This window comes from Hemitrygon akajei, chromosome 20, assembly GCF_048418815.1.
Source record: "Hemitrygon akajei chromosome 20, sHemAka1.3, whole genome shotgun sequence".
Classification (NCBI taxonomy): domain Eukaryota; kingdom Metazoa; phylum Chordata; class Chondrichthyes; order Myliobatiformes; family Dasyatidae; genus Hemitrygon; species Hemitrygon akajei.
The window spans coordinates 31501100-31521352 of record NC_133143.1 but is presented as its reverse complement, the minus strand read 5'-3'; the positions used below and the strand labels follow the sequence as shown (position 1 = coordinate 31521352).

Genomic DNA, 20253 nt, shown 5'->3' with positions numbered 1-20253 from the left:
AATGACTGGTAGGTATTTTTTTTAGTATCGAGGGTCGAGTCAGGAACGTTTATATCGTGACCCAGTTAATCCGAAAGGAGACCAGACCTGACACCACACGCCAGACAAGAATGGCTGACTGTCTGGTGCGACACACTAAGAGAAAAGACTGGTAGGTAGAACTCACTAAAGGAAGAGCTGGTAGAATCAGATATTTACAGTGGGCGAAAAACGTATTGAGAAAAACAATCGAATATTACATGCATGTAAGAAGTATGTGAACCTTTGCTTTCAGTAACTGGTGTGACCCCCCCCCCCCACCCCCTGAACAGCAATAACTTCAACCAAACATTTCTGGTAACTGTTGATCAGTCCTGCATGTCAGCTTGGAGAAATTTTAAACCACTCCTCCATACAAAACTTTTTCAGTTCATCAGTATTTCTGGGGTACCTTGCATGAACAGCCTCTCTTCAGGTCATGCCACAATATTTCTATAGGATTAAGGTCAGGATTTTGACTCAGCCATTCCAAAATATGAATGTTCTTTTTAAACCATTCTGTTGTTGACTTACTCATGTCTTTCGGACCATTGTCTTGTTGCATAATTGAACTTCTATTAAGCTTCAGGTGACGGACTGTTACCCTGACATTCTCTTGTAAAATGTTTTGATACAATTTTGAATTCATTCTTCCCTCAATGATTACAAGCTGTCCAGACCCTGAGGCAGCAAAGCAGCCCCAAACCATGATGCACCTTCCACCATGCTTCACTGTTGGGATGAGTTTTTGGTGTTAGTGTGCAGTGTCCTTTTTCCTCCGAACATAGCTATGTGCATTTCTGCCAAAAAGTTCAACTTTTGTCTCATCTGTCCACAGAACATTGTAGAACATCCAAGAGGTCTTTTGCAAACTTGAGACGTGCAGCAATATTTTTTTTGGAGAGCAGTGGTTTCTTCTGTGGCGTCCCTCCATGAACACAATTCTTGTTCAGTGTTTTTCTTATAGTGGACACATGAACAGAGATTTTAGCAAGTTCTAGAGACTTCTGCCAGTCTTTTGCTGTTACCCTTGGGTTCTTTTTCACTTCCATCAGCATTGCACATTGTGCTCTTGGTGGGATCTTTGCAGGATGCAAAGTACCCAGAATATCTTTAGGAAGCAGTGTCTCAGAAAGGCAGCGTCCATTATTAAAGACGTCCAGCACCCAGGGCATGCACTTTTCTCACTGTTACCATCAAGTAGGAGATACAGAAGCCTGAAGGCACACACTCAGCGATTCAGGAACAGCTTCTTCCCCTCTGCCATCCAATTCCTAAATGGACTTTGAAGCTTTGGTCACTACCTCACTTTTTTAATATACAGTATTTCTGTGTTTCCACATTTTTTAATAATCTATTCAATAGATGTAATTGATTTACTTGTTTATTAATTATAATGTCTTATTTATTTATTTTTCTCTCTCCGCTATGTTATGTGTTGCATTGAACTGCTGCTGCTAAGTTAACAAATTTCACATCACATGCTGATGATAATTCTGATTCTGATTCCTAGGGAGAGTAGCAACAGTACTGAGTTTCCTCCATATTTAGACAATTTCTCCTACTGTGGACTGATGAACACTCAGGTCTTTAGAAATGCTTTTGTAGCCTTTTCCAGCTTCATTCATCTCTACAATTCTTCTTCTAAGGTCCTCTGAAAGTTGTTTTGATCGAGGCATGGTGCACATAAATATATCTTTCTTGAGAAGAGCTGGCTCTGTAAGTAAACCTGACTTCGTGTGTCTTTTTTATAGGGCAAGGCACCTCTACAATCCACACCTCCAATCTCATCTCATTGATTGGAACACCTGAATCCAAGTAGCATTTGTAGAAGGCTTTGCCCCAGAGGTTCACATACTTTTTCCAAAAATACACATAATATTGGATAACTTTTCTCAATAAATAAATGAACAAGTGTAATGTTTTATGTTATTTACTTAATTGGATTTTCTTTATCTAGTTTTAGGACTTACGTGAAGATCTGATCACATTTTAGGTCATATTTATGCAGAAATAGAGAAAATTCGACAACTTTCTAGCACCACTGTATTTAGACAGGTAGTTAAATAAGCAATGCATAGAAAGATGCATCAGGGCACTGGGATAAGTAGAGGTGGATATAAAGGTTGGCAAGTACGTGGCAGGCTAAAAGACCTTTCCTTGTGTTGTACAATTCTATGGCAATATGAATTTCATTATTTTAAGACCACAATCATAACATCCAGTGCTGTATAACTACAGCCATGGTTCTTTAGCTAAAGAGTGGTGAGAATATTATCATGGAGAGTGACTGAAGAAAGTAGTATGAATATATTAAAAGGGAGGCTAGACACATATGTGATGGAAAAATGAGGGGAGATTTACACTGAAAGATTTGGACGAGGAAAATGGGAGATGGGTTGAATGAAGTATCAAAACTGTCATATTAATTGTGCCAACTATTCATGCTTGATTATTTACAGTCTTTTAGAAAATGATTCATTTAAAATATTTCTATAAACACAGCCTTTTTTCAGGCCTAAAGTTACTGACTTTTATGAGAATATTTAGAAAGCTCATCAAGTTATAACAGCATCTAAAGGCTGCCCCAGCACTTAATATGATCATGGCAGACAGTAAGTACCCTGTTCCCACTTTCTCATCATGCCCCTTGATCCTTTTAACATTAAGTAAAATATCTACCTCACCTTGAATGTACAGTATTTACTTCTTTGCTAGAGAAGTTCAGTGGTTCACCACCCTCTGATCGAAAAAAATCTCTTTAGCTTGGTTCTATATGACATACCATAAGATTATAAGACATGGCAGGATTAGGCAATTTGGCCAGTTGAGTCCGCTCCACCATTCAATCATGGCTGTTCCTCTTCTCCCCTCCTTAGTCCCACTCCCCAGCCTTCTCCCCATAAGCTTTAATGCCATCCCCAATCAAGAACCAATCAAGCTCTGCCTAAAATACACCCAAGATCTAGCCTCCACAGCTGCCTGTGGTAATAAATTCCACAAATGCACCACCTTGTATCCTGCATGCCTGTATCCTAAGAGTATGACTCCTGATACTGGTCATCAGGAATCTCCTCTCAGCACCTCGTCTTTCTAGTAATGTTTAAATTTTATAGGTTTTTTTAATGAAATTCCATCTAATTTTCCTTAACTCCAGTGAAAGTAGACCTAAGCAACACATTCTGTCTCCATACGTCAGTCCTGCCATCCCACGAACCTGTTTGTTAATTATTTACTGTAACCCCTCCATAGACAAAACATAATTTCTCAAATAAGATCAAAACTTATCTCAAAGCATCAGATTGGGTCTTACGAAAGTCATATATAGTTGGGTCTATACTCAAATGGTCTTGAAATGAAGGCCAACATACTATTTGTCTTCCCTTGTGAACACTTTAGCAACCAACGCACGAAGACATCTAGATCTTGTTGCAATTCTCCCTTTCACAACCTGTCGCCTCACCATTCCATAATAATGTCTTTCTGCATTTAGAACCAAGCTAGATAACTTCACTTATATCCACATTAGAATGGAATTGGCATTCAATTGCCCATTCTCCCAGCAAGTCTAAATTACAATAAAGCATCTTTGCATCCTTCTCACAGCTCACATTTCATTTCCATCTGACCCCATCCCCATCCTGACCCCAATTTCATATCATTTGCAAAGTGACATAAAAAAATATCTTTTATCTACTTTCAAGAAAGGTGAACACTCCTACAGTATAAGGCAATAACATTCTAAGTTTACAAATGTTACAACAAATAACCTATAAATGTAGAGCAAAGAGTTTTCCAGTAGGGCAAGATTAATGAAACTAATGTTAGGTAATAATGGCTTGCACATAAAATTATAATACGTGGTATGCATCTTAGTATTTAAATTCCAGAATAAGATGGTAAAATGGAAGATACCAGAGACCCAATGAAAGGAGATAGTTTTTCTTCTTTTTAGCACAACCACGAAAAATGCATACTTAAGAAGAAAAACTGTGTTCCTGCTTCATAGTGAATGCAAGTACGAGAAATAAAAATATAACAATGTTGCCTTTTATTTATTTGTGAAGCAATACAGTACAGAATAGCCTCTTCCAGCCCTTAGAACCACACCACCCAGCAAACCCCCAACAACTCCAATTTAACCCGAACCGAAACACAGGACAATGTACAATGACCAATTAACTTACCTAGTATGTCTTTGGACTGTGGGAGGAGATTGGAGCATCCAGGAAAAAGCCACGCATTCCCCAGGGAGGACATGCAAACTCCTTGCAGGGGACACTGGGATTGAACTCTGAACTCTAGCACCACAAGCTGTAATAGTGTTATGCTAACCACTACACTACTGAGGTTGTTAATACCAGCAATTTCTTATTTCTTAATTCATCATATTACCTTGGCTTTCTTGATTGCATGTAAGGAGATGACAAATCCTGAAAAGGAAGCTACTAAGTGTATTAGCCAGATAGCTCCATTTGGTTTATAGGTCGTATATTTTTTCCATAAATTAGCTAAACATAATAATGTACTATTTAAATAAAGTGTTCAGTAATTATTCTATGTGCATTTAGTTTAGGAAAGATGTGAGCGTATGATTGATCAGTCATTTAACATTGTAGGAAACAGTTATATATCCAATGATGTACATATTAAGATCTTGCTCTACAAGTTATGAGTTCAACATTAAGGCAAGGTATTTGGTGTACTTATGTAAGAGATGGACAGAACTCATTAAAGATCTTTGACACCCTGGACAACATGGATTTTAGCAGTTCCCTAATCCATTAGAATGCAAAATATTTAAAGATTGTATTCTTAATAATAATAATAATAATCTGTTGATGGCTTCAATGCTTTTAAGGGCTATTGACATTATGATGAGTTTGACTGTCAAAATTAACTTTGGTAGGATATAGCCATCGTTTTCCCTCTGTAAAAATGACGATAGTTGATAGTTTTCAGTAAAGGAAATAATAATTGCTCCAATGTAATGAATATGAGGTGAAGATAATCATAATGAAGGGAGATAATCGAGTAACAGGGCCTCTCAGGCAAGGATAAGATCCTAGGACTCATATTTTAGTATAGGATCCCAGGATTCATATTTAATGGCTGAATGGATATTAGCTCAAAATATTACCATCAGTAACCTTTCCAATGATCCATTTTCAAAATGAAGCAACAATTTCTGGGATCATATGTTACATGATCTACATCCACATTAAGATGATGTGTGCCAGCCAAGTCAGGAAATTAGTCTGGACCATACTAAAACTTTGAGAATTCGACCTGAAACCATTCCACTGATCTGTAAGCAGCTCTTAAGAAAACCCTTAATACACTCAAGTGGGACGGTGTTCATAATCAAATTAATTTTACCAACATTTTCTTCTAGATTCTCAATAACTGGAATTGTTTTGCTTTTAATTTGCATTATATCTGAGATGGATCAAGCACAATATATTCTGGTTTTGGCAGATTACAGAAGGAAGAACAATATTCTCATTCTATGCTTTCTTAAAAATGAGGAAGTGAATGGTTTGCATTGGGTTACGTTTGAAAAATAGGAACGATTGGAAGCCAGTATTTAGCGAGATGAATAAAAGTGAATGATGTCTGTGCAAAACCATTTTTAAAAAGTGCATGACTTGATTTTTCAGAATATATTTTTATAGCAGCCCTGATTTAAGAACCGCTAGATATATTGTCCATGCAATGAAACCTGCTGTCAGGAGCAAATGGCCACAGAGGTAAAAACTTGCCTTAATACAGCTTGTAGATGAAGTCATGCTATATAACAATTGCGAGAGAGGGGTAAGTGAGAAAGTGAAAGAGATCATGCAGCAGTTGACTGTTTTCCCTTGGTCGGAGAATTACTACAGTATCTGAGGAGAAGAGTAAATCCAATGGTTATAAAGAGACTTGGACATCTGCCCAGTGTTTCCCTCGCGGTTTCCTAGGAGTCTGCTGACTCCCCTTGTTGTAAATCACAGTGCTTTGATTGTATGCGACTCCAGGGGGGCTCTATGGATCACCTCATTACCTGCTGTCTCTGAAATCTGCTTTCACAGGGTCACCGGCTCGGGGCTCCGGCAAACTGGTTTATTCGTAATCTTTGAGTGAAGCTGTCAGACAGTGAGGACGAAAGAAAGGGTGTGTGTGTGTGTGTGTGTGTGTGTGTGTGTGTGTGTGTGTGTGTGTGTGTGTGTGTGTGTGTGTGTGTGTGTGTGTGTGTGTGTGTGTGTGTGTGTGTGTGTGTGTGTGTGTGTGTGTGTGTGTGTGTGGAGAAGAAACGGGTAACTGCGAAATAATGACATTTATGTTATAAAACGGTTTCCCAAAATCATGTGGGATGCTGGAATAAGGGTATGTTGAGGGTTGCAAAAGTGGAAATTGACAGCAAGTTGGATCTATTGGTAAGGATTTGGCTCGGTTAAGTTTGTCGGCAAAGCAAGATATGTCAGCTGCGCTGTCAGCAGTTACTTCTAACTTCGTGTGTGAGTGTGTGCAGGCGCGCCTCCCACCGTCTCTCTGAGAGCGAAAGAGCGATCCCACTTGTCACTCTGCCAGCAACACACTAGCACAAAGATTGCTTGGGGCCGCTGAAGCAGCGTCATGTGTAACCCGAGCAGCGTATTTATATACTGCCCGAAGCCATTTGGAGCCAGAAAGGTGTTGCTGTCTTCACTTTGTCAAGTAGTGCCCCCCTGACTGGAGCTGACTAAAGAGGGAAGAGCGGGAATGAATATACACATGTCTCTGCTGAAATCCAGCTCCCGTGTAGTTATGAATCTGACCTGCAGCTAAATAGACTGAAATCTTATGGAGAAAGATCGGGTTCATTATATATGGTTTCCTTTCTGGCTCTTGGCCAGCAGGGGCTCCTTCAGTAGTTTGATGTCTCCCGGAGTTTGAAAACAGACACCCCCGCCTACCATATTCCCACCCTGGAGTCTGTACCCGGGACCATTACTTTCCCGTATTATTATCACGGTGAACCAACGTGAACGGCAACCCTTTTATGTCGCCGCTTGACCTCAAATCATTCCGTTCCTTATTGTCTTTGTTTATCACCCTTTCTCTCTGTTCGTCTCCCCCCACTCTCTCTCTCCCTTCTCACTCTCTCTTCTCTCTCTTCTTTCTCTCTCTCTCTCTCTCTCTCTCTCCTCTCGTCTCTCTCTCTCTCTCTCTCTCTCTCTCTCTCTCTCTCTCTCTCTCTCTCTCTCTCTCTCTCTCTCTCTCTCTCTCTCTCTCTCTCTCTCTCTCTCTCTCTCTCTCTCTCTTCTCTCTCTCTCTCTCTCTCTCTCTCTCTCTCTCTCTCTCTCTCTCTCTCTCTCTCTCTCTCTCTCTCTCTCTCTCTCTCTCTTTCTCTTCTCCTCTCTCACCTCCTGCTGACTTGGGAGGTCAGCAGAAGCTTTTCTCCTCCGTGCTTGAAACGCTTGTAAAGAGAACCTGACTGCTTTGTATTAATAATCGGGTCTGCCGCTTACTCTTCGACATCTGCAATGAAAGATCTCCCTTTGGGCTATTTTTCTTTTAACTATGGTAAAATGTGGTGAGAACATGTTCGGATTAAATCCTCAACCTACTTTTTCACAGGTAAGATCGATTTCAATTCCTTAATTAACACTATCAAAATACTTTAGTCCCTCTGTGTTGTAGGTTTAAAACTTAACTATATTTATTAATCTGTATGAATTGATCTATTCTCTAATAATTCAGATTTGACATCAATTGTGTTGGACCCGATATTTGCTTGTTTCTTGCTTACAGGGGGATGTACCACAGACGATGTACACAATAAGCGTCAACACTTGATAATCAGTTTGTAGAGGAGGTGGGATGAATTGAATTGACTTCATTTCTTACATCCTTCACATACATGAGGAGTAAAAATCTTTACATTACGTTTCCATCTAAATGTGCCAAAAGCAAATCCCAAACAGATTTCGTATGCTGTGTCACTTTATCTCTTCTTTCATTTGCGGCAACTTTGTGCTGTTTAAATTTGCGTTTGTTTTCTGGAATCACTGGTCAACAGAAGCACTGCTGTTTCTGTCTTAGTGGCGTCAAAGTGGTCACAGAGGTGGGTCACATATATACTGTATTGGCATAGGTAAGCACTTAATCTACCAACCTACCGTCAATAACGCGCTCCACTGTCTAAATGACACTTAATATTGTTCATTCTTTGCAAGCCTGTTGAGTTTAATCGTTCGCCCCAAAACAGCAAATAGATTAATATTTTGAAAACGGATAAAAGAGGCGGGACACTTATGTAAATATTTTGATTTGGAATCTTAATTTAACATATCTTGTCCTTTTCCTTCTAGTAGTAATCGTCCTATCAAGGCTGTCAAGACCTGATTTGTTTCTAAGTTTAAACTGCCCTGTCCCTATATAACAAAGGAAATGGGAAATTTTCTTATGAAATAAAAACATTATGATCATAGAAAGAATGCAGATGCATGTACTTTATTTGGTGATACATTATATGCATTTATTTCTGGTGGGGTCTAGGATTATTCTCTGCCTTTAGAATTAGATCACAGATTTGATGTTCTGAAAGAGAAATACGTTATTAGATTCTGCCTAAACCCAAGAGATTCTGCAGATGCTGTAAGTCAAGAGTAACAACACAAAATGCTGGAGAAACTCAGCAGGTCAGACAGCATCTATAGAGGGAAATAAATTGTTGGCATTTCAGGCCGAGACCCGTAATCTGGACTGGGAAAGAAGGGGGAAGCTAGAATAATAAGGTGGGGAAAGGGAAAGAATACAAACTGGCAGGTGATAGATGGAGAAGCTAGAATCTGATAGGACAGAATAGTGGACTATGCCAGAAAGGGAAAGAGGAGCGGAACCAGTTGGAGGTGATAGGCAGGTGAAGGGAAGAGGTAAGAAGAGAATCAAAATGTGAATGGAAAAGGACAGAAGGGGGGAGGGAGGAGAAATTATCGCAAGTTGGAGAAATTGATGTTCATCCCATCAGGTTGGAGGCTGCCCAGATGGAATATGAGATGTTGTTCCGCTGACCTATGAGTGGCATCTTTGTGGCAGTACAGGAGGCCATGGACTGACATGTTGAAATGGGAATGGGGAGTAGATTAAAATGTGTGGGTTCTAGGGAATTTTGTCTGTTGTGGATGGAGTGAAGATGTTCAACAAATTGATCCCCCAAGTCTCACTGATGTAGAAGTGTCCATATGCAAGCGGCAGATACAATAGGTGACCCCGACAGACTTCTAAGTGTTGCCTCATCTGGAAGAACTGTTTGGGGCCCTGAATTGTGGTGAGGGAGGAGGTGAATGGGCAAGTATAGCACTTGCCCCACTTGTAAGTATATGTTGCAGGAGGGAGATAAGTGGAGAGGATGAATGGACAAGAGAATAACAGAGAGTGATCCCCATGGAAAGCAGAGGGTTGGTAGTAAGATCCTGTTGAAGATAGTGGAAGCTATGGTGAATGATGTGCTGGATGCAGAGGCCCGTGGGGTGGTAGGTAAGGACAAGGGGATTCTATCACAATTGTAGCAGCGCAAAGATTTGGTGAAGGGAAATGTCTGGGACATGGAGGAGATGTGGGTAAGGGAAGCCTCAATAGTAGAGGAAAGGAAATCCCATTCTCTGGAGAAGGAGGACATCACAGATGTTTGGGAATGGAAGGTCTCATCCTGAGAACAGATGTGATGGAGACAGAGGAACTGAGAGATGGTAGTACTATTTTTACAATGGGAAGAGGTATTATCAAGATAGTTGTGAGAGTCAGTAGACAGTCGATCTCTAGAGATGGAGACAGAGGGATCAAGAAAGGGGAGAGGGTGACACAGATTCTCCCTATTCCTTGTTGGCCTGTTTTTTTAAAACAGAATTTGAGAGCTTTAAATCAAATCAGTTGAGCAACTTTACAGCTGCACCTATCTGAACATTTATAATCTGCTTCTGCATAGCTGGGATGAAGATACACAATGAAAGATTTGCACCATCTAACTATCCATTTACTTATCTTTCAAATGGCCTGCAGTGATAATTCTAGGACAAGTCAATCTGTTGAAGTCTGAGAACAAAATAATATATTCATATTCTGTTTTTGCCTTTTAAAATACATCAAACCCACATTGGACATGGTCTTAACTGTATGAAATTGCACTTATCTTGTGCAATCTTAATATAGTTAAATCATTATTGCTGGTTTCCACAGCCACTGTATTTAAAATGCCATTTGTTGGGTGGGGGGAGGGTCCTTTTCCTTGTGTGATAGATCAGAATGTGAAGTACTTTACAGTGCTACCTAATTAAAAGGTAGAAAACCAGTTTCTCTCCTATTTTTCTTCTAAAAGCTTTTCAACATGTATATTAGTAATGTGTCAAGTGGCTGAGTAGAGACTCCAACTCCATTAGCAGAGGACTATAGATTACAAATCTTCAGAAAGTATGATGTGTAAGGTAAAACCCTGATGTTAAGGCTGTATCTGTTGTATTGTTTCAAGTGAAATACGAGTTAGGGTGATGAGATGACTGCAGGCATGGTGAAATTACTATTCTGGGGATAATAACCCTGCTTCCTTAATAATTTAATTAAGAATAACACACACAAAGTTACATTCGTCCTGACCATGTTCTTCATCTACAAATGTACTTCTTTAAACAAGTGGTTGGAGAGGTAGTAACCGTAAATTCTTAAACACTAATCTCTGGCATGATTAGTTAACAAGTTCTATTACCAAGTGCTAAAATATTTTAAATAATGGTACACTTAGGGAACATTGTTTCTCCACTGTAGGAATGTGTTTCATTTGGTAGGAGGGCAAGATAATCTCAGACCTGGGTAACAAACCAGTCATTCTCAATGGTGCTGCTTATTTGGTTAACAGCAGTTGCTCTTTTTTGAAGTGTACAGTATTTGTGTGAGTTCCACCCTGTGGTACCAGTCTTCATCTCATGGTCTGGTAACACAGGTACAAAATAATGTCTCTGTTGCAGCAACTGCGGGCTAGTTGAATTTCAGACAGATCTAGCACTTTAGTTGCGTTCATGAAGTAAGAAGTACTGTAGATGTTCTACTGATTCAGCTATCCTTTGACAAATGAATCATTCATTTTTGCAAACTATCACTCTGGAAACTAAAAGTTATCTTAGAAGGACCTGGAGCTGAAATATATATATTTACAATATGAATTATAGATTATGTATAATATGTTAACAGCTGTTTCAATTAACACAACATCTGGTGCACAAATATTGCTGTTTTTCTGGTTTGTAGAGAACATAAGAGCTAAAGGTAGACCAATAAACCCTCAAACCAGCCTCACTATTCAAGAAGAACGTGGTTGATCTGATCTTGACCTTAGCATCACTTTCCTAGTATTGCTGACTGACTCACTTCTTGTCTAAATGTCTGGCAATCTCCATCTTTGAATATGTTCAATGAGCCCACTTCCACACCATGTGGGGTAGAGAATTCCAAAGATTCATTACCCTCTGAGAAGAAATTCTTTTTTACCACCATCTGAAATGCATAATTGCTTTAACGTGAAGTTATGCCATTTTGTGCTTGATAAGGGAAACATCTCAGAATTCACCCAGCCAATTTCCTTCCAGATCCTTGATGTTTTAATTTAATTACCTCTTATTCTTCTAAAGTTCAATAACTATAGGCCCAACTTGCTGAATCTATTTTCAATTAAATTATGGGTAAAGACAGGGCATATATTGGAAACCTTTCACTGTAGTAGATGTGTCTAAAATCAAAGGGTATAAGCTTAGGTTAATGAGAAATAGGTTTAAAATGTACTTGAATAAGATTTTTTTTCAACCAGAAGGTCGTTAGTTTTGTGTATTTAATATTACAGTAATATCAAAGTAATACTGTAAACATATCGTTTGATTGAGCATTCTTTGTTTATATAATTGATTGGGGGTTATATGTAAAAGTGCATAAATAACATTCATCATTACACTAGCACATCACAGGCATGTGTTTCACTAAAAGTAACATGAAGAATGTACATGATTTATCCCTGGCTCAGTGCTTTTCTTTTGATTAGTTTTATGTTTTGGAGTTACAAAACATAACAGTGGTTTCAAGAAAGTTTCAAAACAAACTCGAGATGACTACCTACCTGTTGAAGCACAGTGAGACATTCGAGTTTAAAAAAAGCACAGCACACTTCCTTTGCAAGAAGAGAGAAAAAGTTGTGTAAAAAACAAAGGCAGAAAATAGATGAAATTCACAGTTTTATGAACAGGGAGTAGCAATGATAATAATAATAAACTTTTAAAAAGTAGAAATGGCTGACTACATCGGAAAGATAGATGTGTATGATTGCACAGAAGTTAACTGGGTGATGTGTACTGAACAGATTAAGCAGTATTTTGAATCAAATGAAAGAGCCCATGAGAAATGAGTGCCAGTTTTGCTGATTGCAATTGGTGGAAGACTTTGACTGCTTTTCCCCAGAAATTAGCTTTGTTGCTATCTTGAGCGTAATGCAGGAACCTTTAGAACTGAAATGATTGTTGATTGAAGAATGCTTTAGCTTAGTGAAATCAAAAGGAAGTCCATTTCAGTTTACATTGCTGAAGTGAAGAACTTGTCTGAGCATTATCAGTTCATTAATGGGCTTAATGATGAACTGAGAGAGTGTTCAGTTTGTAGAATCTTACAATAAAGCATTCAGAAATGGCTCCTAATTGAATCAGAGCTCACATTTAAAAGAGCAGTTGAAATCGCTGTATCAAAGGAAACAGCAGACAGAGATGCAATTGAGTTGCAATCGGGAATAAAAGTGATCATGAACAAAATGGCAACTATTAAACAGAAACCTGCCTAGATAGCAAATTGTATTACTGTTGTGGGAGGGGCTCACATACACCATACCAATGCAGGTTTAAAGGTGAAACTTGCAGAAACTGCAAGGACACATACAAAGAGTATGCTGGGCAGACAAAAATAATTGGATTGCACAGGAAAGAGAAAAAGATAAAATGTTGAGTTGCAGTTTCAAAAAGAGCACAAATCTGCATGCTGTTCATGAATAATTTGATAATGATGAGAGTCATACAGGACAAGGTAGGCTTAAGATGTAATGTGAAAACTAACAATAGAAAAGCACCAGAAGTGAATGGCAAATTAAATAAAATGGAATTGGACACTGACTTGGGTGTTTCAGTTATTCCACAAAATGAGTTTGAATGGCATTTCAAAACTACTGAACTGTAGCCTGCAGATATCCAACTAAGAACTTACATTGGACAAAAGTTGACTCCTGGGTGAATGACATTTGTAACAGTGAAATACAACAACTAACAAACCACACAGGGCTTGTATATGGTAAAGACAGGTGAGCCAGGATAGTGGGGACGTGATTAGCTGAGACAGCTACAACTTGATTAGAGATCCATCCACTATTTGCATGCCACATTCCCTGCAATAGAGTCAACTGAAAAGAGATTAATACTGGTGCTGAATGTTGCCACAGCAGTGTTGAAGGATGGCATTGGAAGACTCAAACACATAGTATTAAATGTAAATGTGATAAAGTAGCCGGTGAGCTATATCGCATGGAAGCAAAAGGAATTCTTTCCAAAGTTGAGATAAGCCCATGGGCAATGCCAGTGGTACCAGGACACTTCATCAGATGAATTGGCCAAAGTGGAAGGAGTTGCTGGCAGGGATGACAGCAGAGCAGCAATGGTGTGAGTTTCTGTGAAAAATGAGGATCGTGCGGAATAGATGTATTCCAAAAATGAAGTAGTACACCAATTGCAAAATAGTACAACCATGGCTGATAAGGGAAGTCGAAACTAATGTAAAAAGCAAAAGAGAGGGCATAAAACAAAGCAAAAGTTAGCAGGAAACAGAGGATTGGGAAACTTTTGAAAACCTACGGAGAGCAACTAAAATAATCATTAGGGGGGAAAGATGAAATATGAAAGCAAGCTAACAAACAATATCTAAGTGGATGGTAAAAGCTTTTTCAAGTATGTAAAAAATAAAAGAGAGTTGGAAGAGAATATAAGTCCACTAGAAAATGAGGACAGAGAAATAATAATGAGGGACAAGGAGAGGGCAGAAGAACTAAATGAATATTTTGGATCAGTCTTCACTGGAAGACATGAGCAGTGTGCCAGGTGTTGTAGTGTGTGAAGAGAAGTGAATGCAGTTACTGTTACAAGGGAGAGGTGCTCAAAAAGCTGAAAGACCTAAGGATATATAAGTCACTTCGACCAGATGAACTGCACCCTAGAGTTCTAAAGGAGGTAACATTAGAAATTGTGGAGGCATTAGCAATGATCTTTCAAAAATCATTGGACTCTGGCATGGTGCCAGAGGACTGGAAAATTGCAAATGCACTGCTCTCTTTAAGAAAGGAAGAAGACACCAGAAAGGAAATTATAGATCAGTTAGCCTGATCTCAGTGGTTGGGAAGATGTTGGAGTCAATTTTTAAGGATGAGGTTATGGAGTACTTGCTGGCCCAGGACAAGATAGGACAAAGTCAGCATGCTTTACTTAAGGGAAAATCTTGCCTGACTAATCTATTGGAATTGTTTGAGGAGAATACAAGTAGGATGGATAAAGGAGATACAGTGGATGTTGTATATTTGGACTTTCAGAAGCCTTTGACAAGGTGCCACACATGAGGCTGCTTACCAAGTTAAGAACACATGGTATTACAGGTAAGTTACTAGCATGGTTAGAGCATTGGCTGATTGGTAGGAGGCAGCGAGTGGAAATAATAAGATACTTGTCTGGCTGACTGCCAGTAACTAGTGGTGTTCTGCAGTGGTTGGTATTGGGACCACTTCTTTTTATGCTATATATCAATGATTTAGATGATGGAATAGATGGCTTTGTTGTCAAGTTTGCAGATGATATGAAGATTAGTGGAGGAAGTAGGTAATGTAGAGGAAACAGGTAGGCTGCAGAAGGATTTAGACAGATTAGGAGAATGAGCAAGGAAGTAGCAAATGAAATACAATGTTGGAAAATGCATGTTCATGCACTTTGGTAGTAGAAATAAATGTACAGGCTGTTTTCTAAATGGGGAGAAAATTAAAAAAATCTGAGATGCAAAGAGGCTTGGGAATCCTTGTGCAGAATACCCTAAAGGTAAACTTGCAAGTAGAGTCAGTGGTGAGGAAGGTAGATGCAATGTTAGCATTTATTTCAAGAAGTCTCGAATACAAGATCAGGGATGTGATGCTGAGGCTTTATAAGGCACTCGTGAGGCTGCACCTTGAGTATTGTGAACAGTTTTGGGTTCCTCATCGAAGTAAAGTTGTGCTGGCATTGGATAGGGTACAGAGGTGGTTCACAAGGAGGATTCTGGGAATGAAAAGGTTATCATATGAAGAACATTTGATTGACCAAAATAATATGATCAAGCAAATAAAGCAGTATGTTTTTTTTGTTTCACTTTTTAATTATTACAACCAACAGTCTCATAGTCAATAGCACTTTAAACTATAAATGAGTTAATATAATGTAATATCTTTATTATTATATGTTTGTGAGTTGCTTTGCTCTTTAATTGGAATTAAAGCCATGTCTGAAATGTAGCTATATACGTCCACTCTCCTATCATTTTTCAGTAGGAGTGTTCTTGGCATGATATAAATACCTGAACCTGCCTTTTGTGCAGAATGGTTTATTTATTTATTTTTAGAAGTGGACTTGAAATCTTTAAAATGTGGAAAAATGGGAACTCCTACAAAAGTAGTAAAATTTGATAGGGATTTTGGATAAGACTGAACCTTCAGGTGACTATTTCTTTTTCTTCCTACCTTCTGACATCAGAGTATCATATTATAAAATGTATGCAAAGGGTTTGTTATTGTACCATCTTTTAAATATTTCATAAACTATGAGAATAAGCAAATTGTGATATTAGTAGAAAAATGGAACTTCGATGTTTGGAATCATGAGGAAAAAAAACACTTGTTATAATGGGATGGAAAATGGAAATTTTTCAGTAGGTTGATTGAAATATACAAAATTATGAGGGGTGTAGTTAGGGTAAACCACAGGAAACTTTTCCCTCGATCAGAAGTAGATAAAGATGGAGGATATAGATGTAAAGTAAAGGGAAGGATATTTAAAGGGGACCTTCTTCACCCAGAGTATAATAAGTACTTGGAATACACTATCTGAGAAAGTGATTGAAAGCTGGGTCATTGACAGCATTTAGGAAAAGTCAAAGTGAGCAGTTGATTTGTTTAGGCTTAAAAGGCTATGGATCAATTACTGGGAGATGGGATTAAAATGATAAAGTTCCCACTGGTTAGGGCTGAATAGCACTTTTCAATCTGTGCAATTCTGTGATTCCATGGGTTGTAAAACAAAAATACAGACAGTGATTCTAATATCCTTACACACAAAAGACATATAATTTCTGAAATGCACATAAAATGCTGGAGGAACTCAGAGTTCTTCCAGCATTTTGTGTGTGTTTCTTGGATTTCCAGCATATGCAGATTTTCTCATTTATAATTTCTGAAATTACAGATCACTGCTTACTGACTGATTCCCATTTCAAAACTACCTGTGCAGCTCACAGATGCATCTGCTTCAGGCAGGAACCTATTCGTATAGGAGCTGAATATGGAACCAGAATATAGATTTTGGGTACATTATTAGGCCAGGTGAAAACTTGATATTCAGTGATAATAATGGTAAATTACATAGTTCTGTGCATCCATGTTTATATATTTTTCATTGGTAATCTTCAGAGTATTTTCATTGACATATTTATGTGAGTCATTGCTTTCAGTGATGAACGTGATCAAGTCTAATTATTGGAGCAGACTAATTAATTAAACTAGTGCTATGTGTATAGCTCTCAAGGTAACCAAACCAATGAACCAATGATTACTTTACATCAGTAATTACCAAGGAGAAGGACAAGGAGGATAGGGGGATCAATGCTGAGTGTATTACTACAGTAGGGTACTTCAAGGTAAAGGAGAGATAATGTTGGGCTGCTTGAAGAGCATTAAGGTAGATAAGTCCCTCGGCCCTGATGGGATACACCCCAGGTTATTGAGAGAGGCAAGAGAAGAGATTGCTGGGGCTTTCACCAATATCTTTTTGTCTTCCTCACAACTTATGTCCCAGAGGACTGATGAGTAACGAATGGTGTTCCATTATTCAAGAAGGGAGACAAGGATAATCCTGGAAATTATAGAATGATGAGTCTTACATCAATGGTAGGGAAGTTACTAGAGAGAATTGTTAGGGATAGGATTTATAAGTGTTTGGGAAAACCATAGCCTAATTAGAGAGAGCCAGCATGGCTTTCTGCGGGGCAAGTCATGTCTTTAACTTGATTGAGTTTTTTGATAAGGTGACAAGGGTGAATGTAGATGAAGGTGGAGTTGCAAATGTTGTCTGCATTGGGAGGCTCATCCAGAATATTAAGATGCATGGGATCTATGGTAAGTTGGCTGTTTGGATTCAGAAATAGCTTGCCCATGGAAGACAGGGGGTAGTGGTTGAAGGGACATATTCTAGCTGGGGGTCTGCGATCAGTGGTGTTGCACAAGGATCTGTACTGGGACCTCTGCGGTTTGTGATGTAAAAAAAAGCCCGGATGAAAATCTAGTTGGATGGGTTAGTAAGTTTTCAGATGAGACAAATATTGATATTGTTATGGATAGCATAGAAGACTGGCAAAGAATACAGAGAATATATAATCAGTTGTTGATATGGCAGAGAAATGGCAGGTGGAGTTTAACCAAGCCAAAAGCAAATTGCTACACCTTGATAGGTCAAGTGCAAAGAGACTGTACATTGTGAAGGGCAAGACTCTTAAAAGTGCTGACTAGCAGAGGAATCTTGAGTTCCAAGTTCACAGTTCCCTAAACAGGTTGATAGATTGGTTAAGAAGGCATATGTATGGCATGCTTGCCTTTATTAGTTGAGGCATTGAGTTCAAAGTCAGGAAGTTATGTTGCAGCTTTATAAAGCTCTAGTTTGGCAATGTCTGGAGTATTGCATATAGTTCTGGTCACCCAAGTATAGGAAGGAAAACAGGGCTTTTGAGAAGGTGCAGGAGAGGTTTACCAGGACACTGCCTAGATTAGAGGGAATGTGCTATAATGAAAGGTTAGACAAGCTTGGGTTGTTTTCTCTGGAGAAGTGAAGGCTGAGGGGAATCTGATAAGGTTTATAAGATTTTGAGAGCCATAGATAAAGTAGACAGACAGTATCTTTATCCCAGGGTTGAAATTTATAATATCAGAAGGCATGTATTTAAGTGAGAGGGGGTAATTTCAAAGGAGATGTGTAAGTCAGGCAAGTTTTTTTACACAGAGAGTTGTGGGTGCCTGGAATGCACTGCTTGGGGAGGTAGTAGAGACAGATATTAGGGACTTTTAAGAGATGTTTTGATAGGCACACATATGTGTGAGGTCAATGGAAAGATATGGAGATTGTGTTGGCAGAAGGGATCCTTATAGTTGACTATCTGATTACCAATTTAATTGGTTCAGCATAACATTGTGGGCTGAAGTTTCTGTGCTGTACTGTTCTATGTTCTGTGTACAAATATAAGTCAGATATAAAATAATTGTCATCATTAGTGCAGCAACAAAAGTCTCAGTGAGAGTGTTTCCTTTCCTTGATCTTTTATAAGTGTGCACCAAAGCTTATAATCTCATATTCACATTTTTATGTTTTATATAAAAATATAAAATAATATATATATTACAATTATGATACTATTTAGAAGTTATGTTATTTTTTGATTATCTTTTTAAGATTAATATTAATAATTTTTGAACAGATTTTCTAAACCGCTGCATTTATTTCAATCTGCCTCTGTTATACATTTAATAATAGTAAAAAATGAGCACATGTATATAAGCAGCAGGACTCATCCTTTTTCCTTAAAAAAAAAGTCCATAATTGCTGTTATTAATTCATTAGTCAATGATAACCTCTTCCCAAAATTACCTTGGCACACGAGAGAATGTTATAGAAAATTATCTCCAATTTGGCCATTTGCTTTCAAAAGGTTCACCACTCCTGATATAAGTATGCAGGGCTCATTAAAATGTCACCTCCGAGTCCTGGCCTGCTTGCAGAAATTCCATTTTCTAACAGAAGAGACTGAAAACTTTTGAGATAATTCTTGACATATTGAGATATAATTGGAAGTAATTTCAGCGAAAATGAAAATCATGTTGCACCACAATCACAATGTCAGTTTTATACAGGTTCCAAAAGATACTTTTTATTTCTTTATATAATTTGTTAAGAAATTCTTTCAGTTGTATTCTTTAAACAATATGGCTAGTTTGTTTACTCTGTGCACATCAGTATAATCGCTGATGTTAACGTTTAGTCTCCTTAGCTTAAGTCTGTATGTCACTATTTACAGTATACATGCAGTTCAAATTTGTGTTAGATATCCAATTTTCTATCTTTCCTTGCCAGGAACCTGTGTTAATTTCAGTATAGTCAAATTATCCTAGAACAAATCAGTCCCTGTCTGTGGATCATCATTGCTCAGGAAAATTTACAGCTTTCTTAAGTCTTGTAACTATCCTTATATGCTACCTGAGCAACTTATTCTTCATAATTTAAGCTGAAAGTTGCCTCTTTCTTGTGATGGCAATAGTGTGACATAAAGGACGTTTATGTTGTCTAAGATAAAAGATGTGCTAAAGTACTAAAAAAGCATAAATTAATAAAGTTTAGTGACATGACTGCAAACATGAACCAGAGGTGCTTAGGGAGCTTAAGGTAAAAGAACCCTTCGGAGGCAATGATCAACTTGAAATTTGATAGGGAGGAAGTAAAGTCTGACACAGCAGTATTTCAGTAGAGTAAAGGAAACTACAGTGATATCAGAGAGGAGCTGGCCAAAGTAAATTGAAAGGAGATACTGGGCAGGGATGACAGCATAGCAGCAATGGCGTAAGTTTCTGGGAAAAATGAGGAACATGCAGGATAGATGTATTCCAAAAATGAAGAAATACTCAAATTGCAAAATAGTACAATGGTGGCTGATAAGGGAAGTCAAAGCTAATGGAAAAGCAAAAGAGAGGGCATACAACAAAGCAAATATTAGCAGGAAGATAAAGAATTGGGAAGCTTTTAAAAACCTACAGAGAGCAACTAAAAGAATCATTAGGAGAAAAAAGATGAAATATGAAAGCAAGCTAATAAACAATATCTAAGTGGATAGTAAATACTTTTTCAAGTATGGTGAGGGTATCCAGAACTGGAG

General features: G+C 38.3%; 1 protein-coding gene across 2 annotated transcripts in view; it reads left to right on the top strand.

Annotated features, from left to right (window-relative positions):
• The window catches only part of LOC140713690 (genetic suppressor element 1-like), a 245352-nt gene that overhangs the window by 61974 nt on the left and 163125 nt on the right, over positions 1-20253 (top strand). Inside the window, exon 1 of one of the 2 annotated variants that reach the window (XM_073024083.1) lies at positions 7379-7617. The exons of the other annotated variant lie outside the window; for it this stretch is intronic. The gene's annotated coding sequence lies outside the window, so the exon portion shown is untranslated. Of the gene's footprint in view, positions 1-7378; positions 7618-20253 lie in introns of those variants that run through there. 2 annotated transcript variants of the gene reach the window in all.